Raw genomic sequence first — 12,781 nt, 5'->3', positions numbered from 1 at the left:
CAAGAAATACTTCTTTTAAAAAAATGAATGTTATTTGAGTGGCATTTGGTTCCTTGCCAACCACAGCGCATCACTAAATTGATTTGGGGAAAGTGGAGGGTGGAGGCTGGGCATCATGAGCTGCTGTTTGCCCTTTACATCTTGTCTAAAGGAGCCTGGGGGCAGGCTGGATGATGAAGGGGACACAGAGGGAGTCCTGAGATCTCCAGCGCTGCAGGTAGGGAGAATGAGAATATCAATATTGTTACTTTGTTGCTCCACAAAACCACCCTTATTTTAAAAGTTGCAGACCTGCTTAAATTCTTGCGATGGCTCCTAGCTCCTTCAAGATGAAATTCTAGCTTCGTCTTTGCCACTGTGTTCTATACTCCCAGCTCCAGCCTCACAGGCCACTCCCCTTCCCCTGAACATGCTCTGTAGTTTCCTGTCTAGAGATCTTTGCCCATGGGAGAGTTCCTACGGGATATGCCCCTCCTTCTCTGTCCCAATCGTTTCATATCCTGCACACATAGTTTCTCTTGAGGGCTTAGCTCAGAGCTCCTCCCCCAGGCACAATCTCTATTTCCATGCACCCAAAGAATTTACCTATCTGTTTCCCTGCAAGATTAGGAAAGCCTGGAAGACAGAATTCGATTCACTGTGTCCCAACGCTTTTCACGGTTTCAAGCACTGACTGCTTACTTAGTGGGCAACGAAAACGGTTTGTCCAGGGGGCAGCCTACGAAAAGGAAAGCCTGGCAGCTAGTTTCTCTGGGCCTCAGATCCCTCTCTTTAAAAGAAGGGTAATGTTTCCGTGCCTGCCAGGAAGCTGGAGGAGAGAAGCTGGTGAGTCATTTCCCAGATCCATGACCTGACCCACTTCACAATTTTTCCTAGAGCAGAGACTGCTATCTGAAAATGTCCAGAAGCATAGTGGTTTATCCTTCCACCCAAGGGCATTTGTTTTTAACTTTAAGAAGTCAACAGGTGTAGTCATTTTGTCCCTGCAAAAGGCCATACTTAACTATCCTTGGCCAGGAATAGGGACCAAGCGGCTGGGAGATTAGTACTTGGCTGGGGGAATGTCTGAAAAGTCAGACTGAACAGGTTGCTAAGCCCCCTCCTCCCTTCTCCAGGGTTTTCAGGGAGGTGTGTGCCCTTCAAACCTGGCTGCGGAGTGTGCGCCTCGGAGCGAATCTCTCCTGAGGACTGCCATGTGTACGTTCCCTTCAAAGCTCCATGGCGGAGTTTCGTTCACATTTATTCTCTGATTGAAAGTTGACATGTAAATGGGTGCTGAGTGAAGATATTCTTTAATACCCACAGCTGGCCCACCCTCATGTTGACAGAACCAGTGCCATGTTAGCAGAGGATCTGAGGGGGTGGCCTCGTCATTGAAAATATCAACCCGACAACCTGTCATTCCACTATTAGAGCTTAATTCCTCAGGTGTCTCTAAGGAGGCTTTTCGGCTTCCGGAGACCTTGACCAGCATTCAACTTCCTATTAAGAGGGCATTTTAACAGAAGGAAGCAAATAGGCTGTCATTCAAGTAACCATACAATCAGATGCCACTCACCTCTTCAATTTCATCTTCCACCACATAACCCCCTAAATAATTCTCCCCTCTGGTCAATCTGGACTCAAACTGTCGAACTTGTGGTTAGCAAGCTCAAGGTATAACCCACTATGCCGCTAGAGTTCCTTCTTTTTTTATTTGGCACCTACTTCATGAAACACTGTGGTAGGGTATCTTTATGTATACATTTGCATACATATATAAAAAGAACTAGTCGACATTCCACCATCTCAGAAGGTAGTATATGAGCAAGAACCAATGTTGCCGAAAGAAGAAATTCAAGCTTCACTGAAAGCATTAGCCCAAAACAAGGCTCCAGGAATGGATGGAATATACACACTGAAATGTTTCAGCAAGCTGAGGCAGCCCTGGAAGCACTCACTCATGTATGCCAGGACATTTGTAAGAGAGCTACTTGGCCAACTGATTGGAAGAGACCTATATTTGCACCTATTCCAAAGAAAGGTGACCCAACAGAATGCTTAAACTATAGGGAAATATTATTGATACCACATGCAGACAACATGTTGCTGAAGATCATCGAACAACAGTGGCAGCAGTACATGGACAGGAAGTTGCCAAAGGTTCAGGCTGGATTCAGAAGAGGACATGGAACAAGGGTTGTCATGGATGATGTCAGATGGAACTTGGTTCCAAACAGAGAATCCCAGAAAGGAGTTCACTTGTGTTTTATTGATCATGCCAAGGCACTCAACTGTGTGGATCGTAACAAACCAGGAGTAGCCTTGAGAAGATCAGGAGAGGGATGTCATGCTTGGTAAAGTGGAGGGGCAGCCAGTGGAAGGTCTTCGACAAGATGGGTTGACATAGTAGCCCAGGCATCAGAACAATTGTAAGGATGGCAAAGGACTGGCAGTATTTTGTTCTGTTGTGCCCAGGGTCACTATGGGTCAGAACCAAACCGACTCAATGGCACCCTAACAACAATAACAACAATTATTTACAACATCCTGAACAGAACTGGGCACATGGTAGGCAAAGGATAAATCCCAGGTCAAACTTGCCTCAGATCCCACCCGTCTCTGTTGCTATTGTCACGTTGGTTCTGATTCACGGTGACCCCCAGTATGACACAGAGAAACACTGCACCGTCCTGTGCCGTCCTCACACTTGTTTTGTTATGTTTCGGTCCATTGTTGCTAACACTGTGTCAATCCATCTTGTTGAAGGCCTTCCTCTTTTTGGCCACCCCTCTATTTCCCAAGCATGATGTCCTTCTGGGACTGATTTCTCCTTATAACACTTCCAAAGTACATGAAACAGGGTCTCCCCATTCTCGTCTCTAAGGAGCATTCTGGCTGTACTTCTTCCAAGAGAGCCTTGTTGGTTCTTTTGGCAGTCCGTAGTGCTTTCAATGTTCTTCACCAACACCATAGTTCAAATGCATTGATTCTTCTTTGGTCTTCCTTGTTCAATGTCCAACTTTCACATGCACTCTAGGATTTGTTAATTCCTAGTTTGGATTTGTAGCAGGGTGTGTATTCATTTCTACATCTTCCTAATAAGCAAACTGTAGAAATGCAAAACAGAGAGTTTATACAGGATAATTGAAAAAGTCACTCTTCTTTTTAAAGACATTTATTAAGTATACATATCATGGTGTGTTAGACTGGGTTGCCTACAGAAACAAATCTAGGGATACTCATATATGTGTAAGAGAGCTTTATACCAGAAGTAATTATATATCAGGTAAACATTCCAGTCCAGGCCAGATCAAGTCCATAAGTCCGATACTACTCCATAAATCCCTCTTTAGACACACACAGCCAGTCACAATGATTCAGAATGCAAGAAGGTCACAGGCCGGTGGGTGCAAAATCTTGTAGAGCCAATGGAAGTGGACGCATCTCCAGGGCTCTGGCTGCCATCAGCGTGGCTCGAAGTGGCTTATAACAGGAAGGTGAGGCGAGAAACAGAGGAGCCAGCCTCCAAGAGCCATGCATCTCCCACACTTCGAATCAAGCTGTGACCTGACTGACAGGTTAAATTCCACCCACATGGCTCATCCAGGAGCCATGCTGGCACAGAAAAACCTAACTATCACACAAGACTAGATGCTATGCTAAAAACCACACCAATTTCCAATTGTGGCAACGCCATACATTGTAGAACAGTGCATGGGGTTGTGCAAACAGTGTGGAGGTGGCCTCCTGACTCCTTTGGCTTCTCTAGTGACACAAGGCAGAGGTCAGACATGCCTCCACCTCTATCTCTCTTTACCTATTCTAAAACCAACCCTTCCCCCCACAGCGTTCTATTTTTCTGCTGACTTTGATCATTGTTGCAATGGTAACACAGAACTCACAGACAATACTTACAACTAAAGGGGCTTATTAGGTGAGGTAACAGGTCACCACAAGCTAGGATTAGTAAGCAGTAAGAATCCAGTCATTGGCCCGCGGCAACACCTCTCCCTAGTCAGTAGCCAAGTCCCTCTCCAGTCCTCAACCTCTCAGCACATGGTCCCTTGGCCTCTTCCTCCAGGGTCCTGGAAACCAGCCCATTGCTCTGCCCCATAGTCGCAGCACTAGTGGCTCCTTTGTTGTGTTACATGGTCTCCTTGCCTTGGCCCCTGGTCTAGACCTGGCTTCTTTGTTCTGTCCCATGGTTTCTGTGCCACAGCCTCTGGTGGCTCTGTCTTGGCCTATGCCACTTCAGACAGAGATCTCAAATGTGCGTCACTTCCTCTGGTCCTAGTGTGTGCCTCTGTGTCTGAGACAGCTCTTATGCAGAGGAACGGCTTTGATGGTGTGCAGTTTTTGATTTTTAGGGGACCATACTCCCAAGGAAACAAAAGGGAGTGGCTTGGTTCACCGAACCCAAAACTGTCCTCAAGACAATGCCGACTTCATGTCGACCCTATAGGACAGAGTAGACCTTCCACTGAGAATTTCCAAGATTATAAATTTGCAGTGTAGAAAGTGCTGTCTTTCTTCAGAGAAGCTGCTGGTGGTTTCAAACTACTGACCTTGAATTTAGCAGCCCAATGCATGATCACTATGGCACCAGGCTCCACCCTTTACTAAATTGGAGACTTATGCTCACCATAATTCTATCCATTAGCACAGCAGAGAACTCCCTTAAAATTGGGATTATAGCCACAGGGATATAAAGTGCAAAATTAAAATATATCCTAAAAGGAATGATGGCTAGAGGGCCATATGAATTGAGTACAGCTCAAGGGGTTTTAAGGCTGTGCCTTTTGGGAGAAGATCACCAGCCCTTTCTTCCATTGTACCTCTGGGCTGGTTTGAACTTGGTACTCAAATGTTTGCACCACATAGGGTCTCTTGATCCTACATTCTAAACAACTCGAACTCATTAGCATCAAGTCAGTTGTGACTCAGCGTAGAACTGCTCCTGCAGGTTTCTGAGACTGTAACTCTTTTTTTAAAAAAAATCATTTTATTGGGGTTCATACAACTCTTATCACCATCCATCCATCCATTGTGTCAAGCACATTTGTACATTTGTTGCCACCATCATTCTCAAAACATTTGCTTTCTACTTGAGCCCTTAGTATCAGCTCATTTTCCCCTCCCTCTTCGACCCTCTCCCTCATGAACCCTTGAAAATTTAAAAATTATTATTATTTTGTCATGTCTTACACAGACCACTGTCTCCCTTCACCCACTTTTGTTGTCTGTCCCCCTGGGAGGGGATTATATGTAGATCCTAGTTATCAGTTCTCCCTTCCTCCCCGCACCTTCCCCTTAACCTCCTGGTATCGCTACTCTCATTATTAGTGCTGAGGGGTTTATCTGTCCTGGATTCCCTGTGTTTCCCACTCTTATCTGTACCAGTGTACATACTCTGTTCTAGCCAGATTTATAAGGTAGAATTGGGGTCATGATAGTGGGAGGGAGGAAGCATTAAAGAACTAGAGGAAACTTGTATGTTTCATCGGTGCTATACTGCCCCTGACTGGCTCAGCTCTTCCTTGTGACCCTTCTGACAGGGGATGTCTAATTGTTTGCAGATGGGCTTTGGGTCTCCACTCCATGCTCCCCCTTTCTTTCCTTTCCACTCCTGTAAACATCAAAGTCTGTTTCTCTTAGTATGGAAACCTTTTCTTGATTAAAAAAAAATGGTGGTGATCTCATAAAACAATTGTCTTTTTGTGATCGACTAGTTTCTTCTCTTTTTTTTCCCAATTGGAAAATTGCTTTGCTTTTTATCCATGTCAAACACAGATTTATTATGTAGGTCTGAATTATGAACTCTCAGAGGCCCATAGTTGAATCTTTCATTCCCTCTGCAATATCCATAATAAATTATTTGTTGTTTCCCAGCACTTCCTATAGCAGAAATCTCTTTTATCTTATAAGGAATATGCGTATTGCGCACACTCAACACTGAAGGCCACAACATAAAAGACCACAAAAAGTTCTGTGCTTGAAGAACACTTCACTTGCAAGATCACCTTCACAAATAGGTAGGTACCAACGAGACTCCCATGAACAGAAATTCTGTGCTCACCGTTTTTGTGCCATATGGGCAAAGACTCCATTTGCTCCTTGCTGGTGATAGAAATAGAAGTTGGATTCTTCCGGTACCACATGTTGCCGATGCATGTACAAGAGGCAGGGAAAGTTACTGTGTGTCCAGAACAGAGGACGGCTTCTCTAATAAGAAGGTGGAGCCAGGAGAAAGAAGGCAATCCAATTCCCAGGTTACTAAATAGAGAAGGTCTAAGCCCAAAATCTTTACTTAAATAACCTAGATGGGAAATTTAGAGGCAGACTGACCATTCTCCCTATCTACACTAATGATTATGTCATTTCATAAGTTTTTAAATGATCTATTACTGAGAAGAAATTGCCCTTTAAAAATACTTTTATTGGGGGCTTTTACATCTCTTATCACAATCCAGACATTCCTCCAGTGTGTCAAGCACATTTGCACATATGCTGCCATCATCATTTTCAAAGCATTCTCTTCCCACTTGAGCCCCTGATATCAGCTCTCCATTTCTTCTCCCTCCCTCCCCCACCCACCCTCCCTCAGGAACCCTTGATAGGTTATAGATTATTTTTTCCTTATCTTACATTGTCCTCCGTCGTCCCTCACCCACTTTTCCATTATTCATCTCCTTGGGAGAGGGTTATAGGTTGATTCTTGTTATTGATTCCTCCTTTCTCCCCCCATCCTCCCCTAATCTTCCTGGTATCTCTTCTCTCCTTGTTGGCCCTGAGGGGTTTATCTATCCGGATTCCCTGTGTTTCGGGCTCTTATTTGTAGCAGTGTGCATGCTCTGGTCTGATTTATAAGGTAGGATTGAGGTCATGATAGTGGGGTGAAGGAAGCACCAAATAGCTAGAGGAAAGTTGTGTGTTTCATTGGTGCTATACTGCACCCTGACTGGCTCATCTCTTCCCTGTGACCTCTCTGTGAAGGGATGTCCAATTGTCTACAGATGGGCATTGGGTCTCCACTCCATGGTCCCCCTACCCTCCCCATTCATCTTGGGTATGGTTTTATTCTGGGTCTTAGATACCTGATACCTTATCCCTTCGACACCTCGTGACACAGGCTGGTGCTCTTCTTCCATGTGGGCTTCATGGCTTCTCAGCTAGATGTCCGATTATCTTCAAGCCTTTAAGACCCCAGACGCTATATCTTTTGATAGCTGGACACCATCAGCTTTCTTCACCACATTTACTTATGCTCCCTCTTTGTCTTCAGGGGTGATCAACTAATTTCACTCAGCATAATATCCTCCAAATCCATGTCATGAGGTGTTTCACTATTATTCTTGAACGATACATTGTGTTTGTACCAAAGTTTATTTACCCATTCTTCTACTGATGGGCATTTAGTTTGTTTCCATCTTCTCACTATTATGAATAGTGCTGTGATGAACACAGGTGTGCATATGTCTGTGGTATGCGCCTTGTTTCTGTAGGGTATATGCCAAGTGCTGTATCAGTTTTGGGGGGAACATTTTAATTGGTATTTCATTAATTCCAAGAGCCTTATTTTTTGCTAATGCCTTCAGTGCAGCTTGGTCTTCTTTATTTCAATACCACCAGTTCTTCATCATATGTTACCTCTTGAAATGATTTGATAGACACTGATCTTTTTGGTACAGTGACTCTGCATATTTTTCCATCTTATTTGGGTACTTCTGCATTATTTAATATTTTGCATAGAATTCCTCAGTATAACAGTTCAAGGCTTACTATTTTTCTTCACTTTTTTTGCTGAGTGTATCCATCCTTTAGCTTTCTCTGAGCTTTTGCATATTTTATTATGATGCTTTACTTTGCATTCTTGATTTGCCTTTTGAGATTTTGTTTAGCTGTTTTACTTCATTATTTTTTCCATTTGCTTTAGCTATTCTATGTTTAAGAGCAAATTTCAGAGTCTCGTCTGATATCTACTTTGACCTTTTGTTTTTTCAATGAGCTTTGTTTGCTTTATATATGATCTTGATCTCATCCCAAAATATGTCTGATCTTCATTCATTAGCATTCATTTGTCAAATCTGTTCCTGTGATAGTCTCTAAGTTCATGTGGGAATACTCAAGACTACATATTGGCATATTGACATTATCTTATAAAATGTTCATAGTTAATTGTGTTGTGTTGTGCAGTATGGACTCATGCGGTTATGCAAGGTACATAAATATACATTGTACATATAAAGAATTATCAATGCATTTATGAATAAATGTAATAAATAAATAAATACATGTTTTGCATTTTTGTAATTGGTAGATCAATTTGACTTGATCATTTTATAAGTAATCCGCATGCTGGAAAAGACCAGATGACATAATTTGACACCATTTAAAATTGAAAAAAAAAAAAACTTGGAAGGAGAGTTGATTCTTCAAAAGGCTTTTGAAAGTATCAGCATGTGAGCAGTAATGTAGTTTCCACAAAAAATAATCTGTCACATAACCTGTTAATTTTGATTTTATATTTATATTTTTGTAATTAAAATTGATTTGTAAATCAGCTTTGATCTGATAGTTGTATCAGAACTATGAGAATTAAAGCATGACTAATTTAATTTCATTAACATTTATATTACATAATAAAATTATAGCTAAAAAAAAAGGAAGAGACTAGATTTGGCCTACAGACTAGTTTGCTGATCACTATTCTAAAATACAAAACTTTTAGGATCCCTAAGTAAGATTTTAACCATTAATTAGGGCTCTGTAAGTATTGGTGGAACCAAATAAAGTTCTTTCTATAGTAGTAGTTCCTTACAATTTTTAAAGTTCAGTTATTTGAAGATTTTCACACATATTATCTTAAATACATTTAAAAACAGCCTGTATTAACTCCTTAGCCTGAAGCAACAAGCTTAGAAAGGATAAGTTATTAATTAATAGGGTCTGATAGGAGCTTGCTGGATTAAAAATTTTTTTAAATTAAAATATCATTTTATTGGGGACTCTTACAACTCTTGTTACAGTGCATACATCAGGCATGTTTGTACATATGTTGCCTTCATTCGTTTCTAGACATTTACTTTCTATTGAGGCCTTGGTATCAGCTCATTTCTCAAACACACACCCCACTCTCATACCCCACTTGCTGGATTTTTAGGGAAATGGGCGCGGATATTATTACTGGAGTCTTTTTGATCACTGAAAACAGGAAAAGACAGTGATGTTACTTGTTTTGGGTCAATGTAGTCAAGGGTCAGCATACTCAGAGCTCAGCTGACTTGGGGATTTACTATTAACTAAATCGACCTCCCACCACTTCTCCGTGTATCGTCTTGTGGTGGCTTTTGTGTTGCTGTGTTGCTGAAAACTGTGTCACTGGTACTGGGAGGGCAGGGCCACCCATAGCGAACAGGTTTCAGCAGAGCTTCCAGACTAAGAACAGACTACAAATAAGTCCACTTCAGAGGAATTAGCCACTCAAAACCCTATGAAGACCATGGAAACATTGTTAGTTAATGAACACCTAATGGGCAGAAGCAGAACACTGGGAAAGATCATGCCACAAGATGAGTCCCCGGGTTGGGACGTACTCGAACGTGACTGAGGAACATGTCACCTCAGAGCTGAGTCAACCATAACGATGGTGATGTGGTAAAGCATGCAGGAGAAAAGCTTTAGGAATTTTCATTTGCTGATGGGGCCTGGCTCAAACTGAAAGCAGCTGCAAACCTCTTATTAACTATCAGAACTTAGAATGTACATAGTACGAATTTAGGGAAATTGGAAGTCATTAAAAATGAAATAGAATGCATAAAGGTTGAAATTCTAGGTGTTAATGAGTTGAAATGGACTGGCATTGGCCATTTTAAATCAGAAAATCATACAATTTACTATGCCAGGAATGGCATTGCATTAATTGTCAAAAGGACATTTGAAGATCTATCTTGAGGTTCAGTCGGGTCCTAGCAGCAGCTACAGCAGCTCCCATCTTTTCTGCCTCTCTTTGCCATTCTCCTCTTGCTTCCAGAAACATGGCCTCTGGTGTGGCTGTCCCCAATGGTGTGATCAGGTGTTCAATGAGACGAAGGTGCAAAAGTCCTCGACACTGGAGGAGGTCAAGAAGTGCAAGAAGGCCATGCTATTCTGCCTGAGTGAGAACAGGAAGAACAGCATCCTCGAGGAGGGCAAGGAGATCCTGGTTGGGGACGTGGGCCAGGCTGTGGACGGGTCCGATAAGACCTTCCTGACAAGGAATGCCGCTATGCTCTGTACGATGCCACTACAAAACCAAGGAGGAGAACCTGGTGTTCATCTTCTGCGCCCCCTCGAGTGTTCACCCTTTCAGAGCAAAGTGATCAATGCCAGCTCCAAGGATGCCATCCAGAAGAAGCTGCAGGGATCAAACACAAATTACAAGCAAGCTGCTATGAGGAAGTCAAGGAGCGCTGTACCCTGACCAAGAAATTTGGTGCGGCATGGTCATCTCCCTGGAGGGCAAATGCTTGTGAGCCCCCTCCATCCCTGTCAGGAGCATTCTGCAGCCCCAGACCTGCCCGTGGGGGCTGCAGGCTAACCCTCCCTGCCAGACCAGAGAGGCTGAGGGACACCAGCAGGGAGAGGGCAATCCCTTCATCCCAGTTGCCAAACAACCCCCTCAGTCCCAGCCCCTGGACCACCCTCCTCCCTCTGCCCTGACAGCTCTGGCCTTCTCAAGTGGCTTCTGATATTTGATTCCTCTGTTGAAACAGACCAAGTTCCTCCCTGCCACCCCCCACCCCCAAGGCACTACAGCTTTTTTGGGGGGAGACTGTATTTTGATGACCACTGCCCACCTCACCCCTCACCCCATCCAGTAGTGACTTGTGAGTAGTGAGTCTGTACTTGTTCATTTAGCACTGTGTGCAAGTAGAAACTTAAGATGACCCGCCCACGCCAGCTGTTCCTCCCACCCCTTCCCCACCCCCAGTTACGGACAGCCACTTGTTTGGGTCAATGAGGAACCTTCAGTTAAACAAAAATATATCTATCTTGAAGGACAATGCTGTCTGTAACAGGATAATGTCTATCCAAATACAAGGAAATCCAATCAATACAAATGTTATTCCAATTTATGCACCAGCCACTAAAACTAGTGATGCAGAAATTGAAGAATTTTAAGTCTTCAGTCTGATGCCAATCAAACATGCAATCAAGATGCATTGATCATTATTGGTGACTGAAATGTGAAAGTTGGAAACAAAGAGGAAGAAACTGTAGTTGGAAAAAATGGTCTTGCTGATAGAAATGAAGCTGGAGATTGAATGATGGAATTTTGCAAGCCCACCAACTGGTTCATAGCAAAACCCTTATTCCAACAACAGAAAAGGCAACTCCACACATGAGCTTCTCTAGATGGGATCCACAGGATCAAATTGATTATATCTGTGGGAAGAGATGATGGAAAGGTTAAATATCAGTAGCTAAAACCAGGGCAGGGGCTGATTGTGGAACAGATAATTAATTGCTCATATGTAAGTTCAGGTTAAAGTTGAAGAAAATTAAAACAAGTCCACAAGAACCAAAATATAACTTTGAGTATATCCCATCCAAATTTTGAGATCATCTCAAGAACAGACTTAATGTATTAAACATTAATGACAGAAGATCTGGTGAGCTGTGAAATGACATCAAGAACATTCTACACGAAGAAAGCAAATGGTCATTAAAAACTATTAAGACAGGAAATAAAAGATCAAAGTGGATGTCAGAAGAGACTCTGAAACTTGCTCTTAATTATAGAATAGCTAAGGCAAAGGAAGAAAAGATGAAGTCAAAGAACTGAACAGAAAATTTTAAAAGGCTGCTTGAGAAGACAAATTAAAATATAAAGAAATGCACCACCAAGACCTGAGGACAATATCCCTGCTCAGAGCAGCCAATGCACAGAGAGGACCATAGGGCTGGCCCCACTAGGAGACATGACTCTCCTCACTGACTCATAGCACTACGGGGGACAACACTGGAGACACAGTGAGGGAATTGCACCTGATCTGACCTCACCACACTGAGGTGAAACATTAAGGTCATGCAACATAACAGCAAGAGGAGCAGAGCAATGAAATCCCAGGGAATACTAAATCTAGACTTTGGGGCCAGGGCATGGCACCCCATCAGACTCACAGGAAAACTCTCCTAAAGGTCAACAAACAGACCTGAAACTATTTACAGGCTTTTCTTTTTTTGTTGTGGTTGTTTTGTTGCTTTGTTTTGTTCTGTCTTGTTTTTGCACATATTATTATCTCTGCATGTCTATCTAGATAAGATAGGCGGGATAAACAATATGGAGGAGAAAACAACAGGACCAACAGTTCTGGGGTGACATGGGAGAGGGGGAGACAGGGGAAAGAAAATGGGTGTTAACAAACCAAGGGAAAAGGGAAGAACAAGTGATCTAAAATTGATGGCGAGGAGGATATGGGAGGCCTGGTAGGGCTTGATCAAGGGCAATGTAACTGAGAGGAATTACTGAAACCCAAATGAAAGCTGAACATGATAGTGGGACAAGAGGAAAGTTAAAGGAAATAGAGGAAAGAGGTAGGAGGTAAAGGGCATTTATAGAGGTCTAAATATAGGCATGTACATATGTAAATATATTTATATATGATGATGGAGAAATAGATTTATATGCATATATTTATCGGATTAGTATTAAGGTAGCAGATGGACATTGGGCCTCCACTAAAGTACTCCCTCAATGCAAGAATACTTTGTTCTATTTTTTTTTTAACGTCATGACTCTCACCAGATTACGTTTTAA

General features: G+C 42.6%; 1 pseudogene; it reads left to right on the top strand.

The window, feature by feature from the left end:
* The first annotated feature begins 10,016 nt into the window (after window positions 1-10,016).
* LOC142457849 (cofilin-1 pseudogene) lies at window positions 10,017-10,493 on the top strand (annotated as a pseudogene).
* The last annotated feature ends 2,288 nt before the right edge of the window (window positions 10,494-12,781 follow it).

The sequence above is a fragment of the Tenrec ecaudatus genome, chromosome 10 (genome assembly GCF_050624435.1).
Source record: "Tenrec ecaudatus isolate mTenEca1 chromosome 10, mTenEca1.hap1, whole genome shotgun sequence".
Classification (NCBI taxonomy): domain Eukaryota; kingdom Metazoa; phylum Chordata; class Mammalia; order Afrosoricida; family Tenrecidae; genus Tenrec; species Tenrec ecaudatus.
This window is presented reverse-complemented; position numbering and strand designations above follow the sequence as displayed.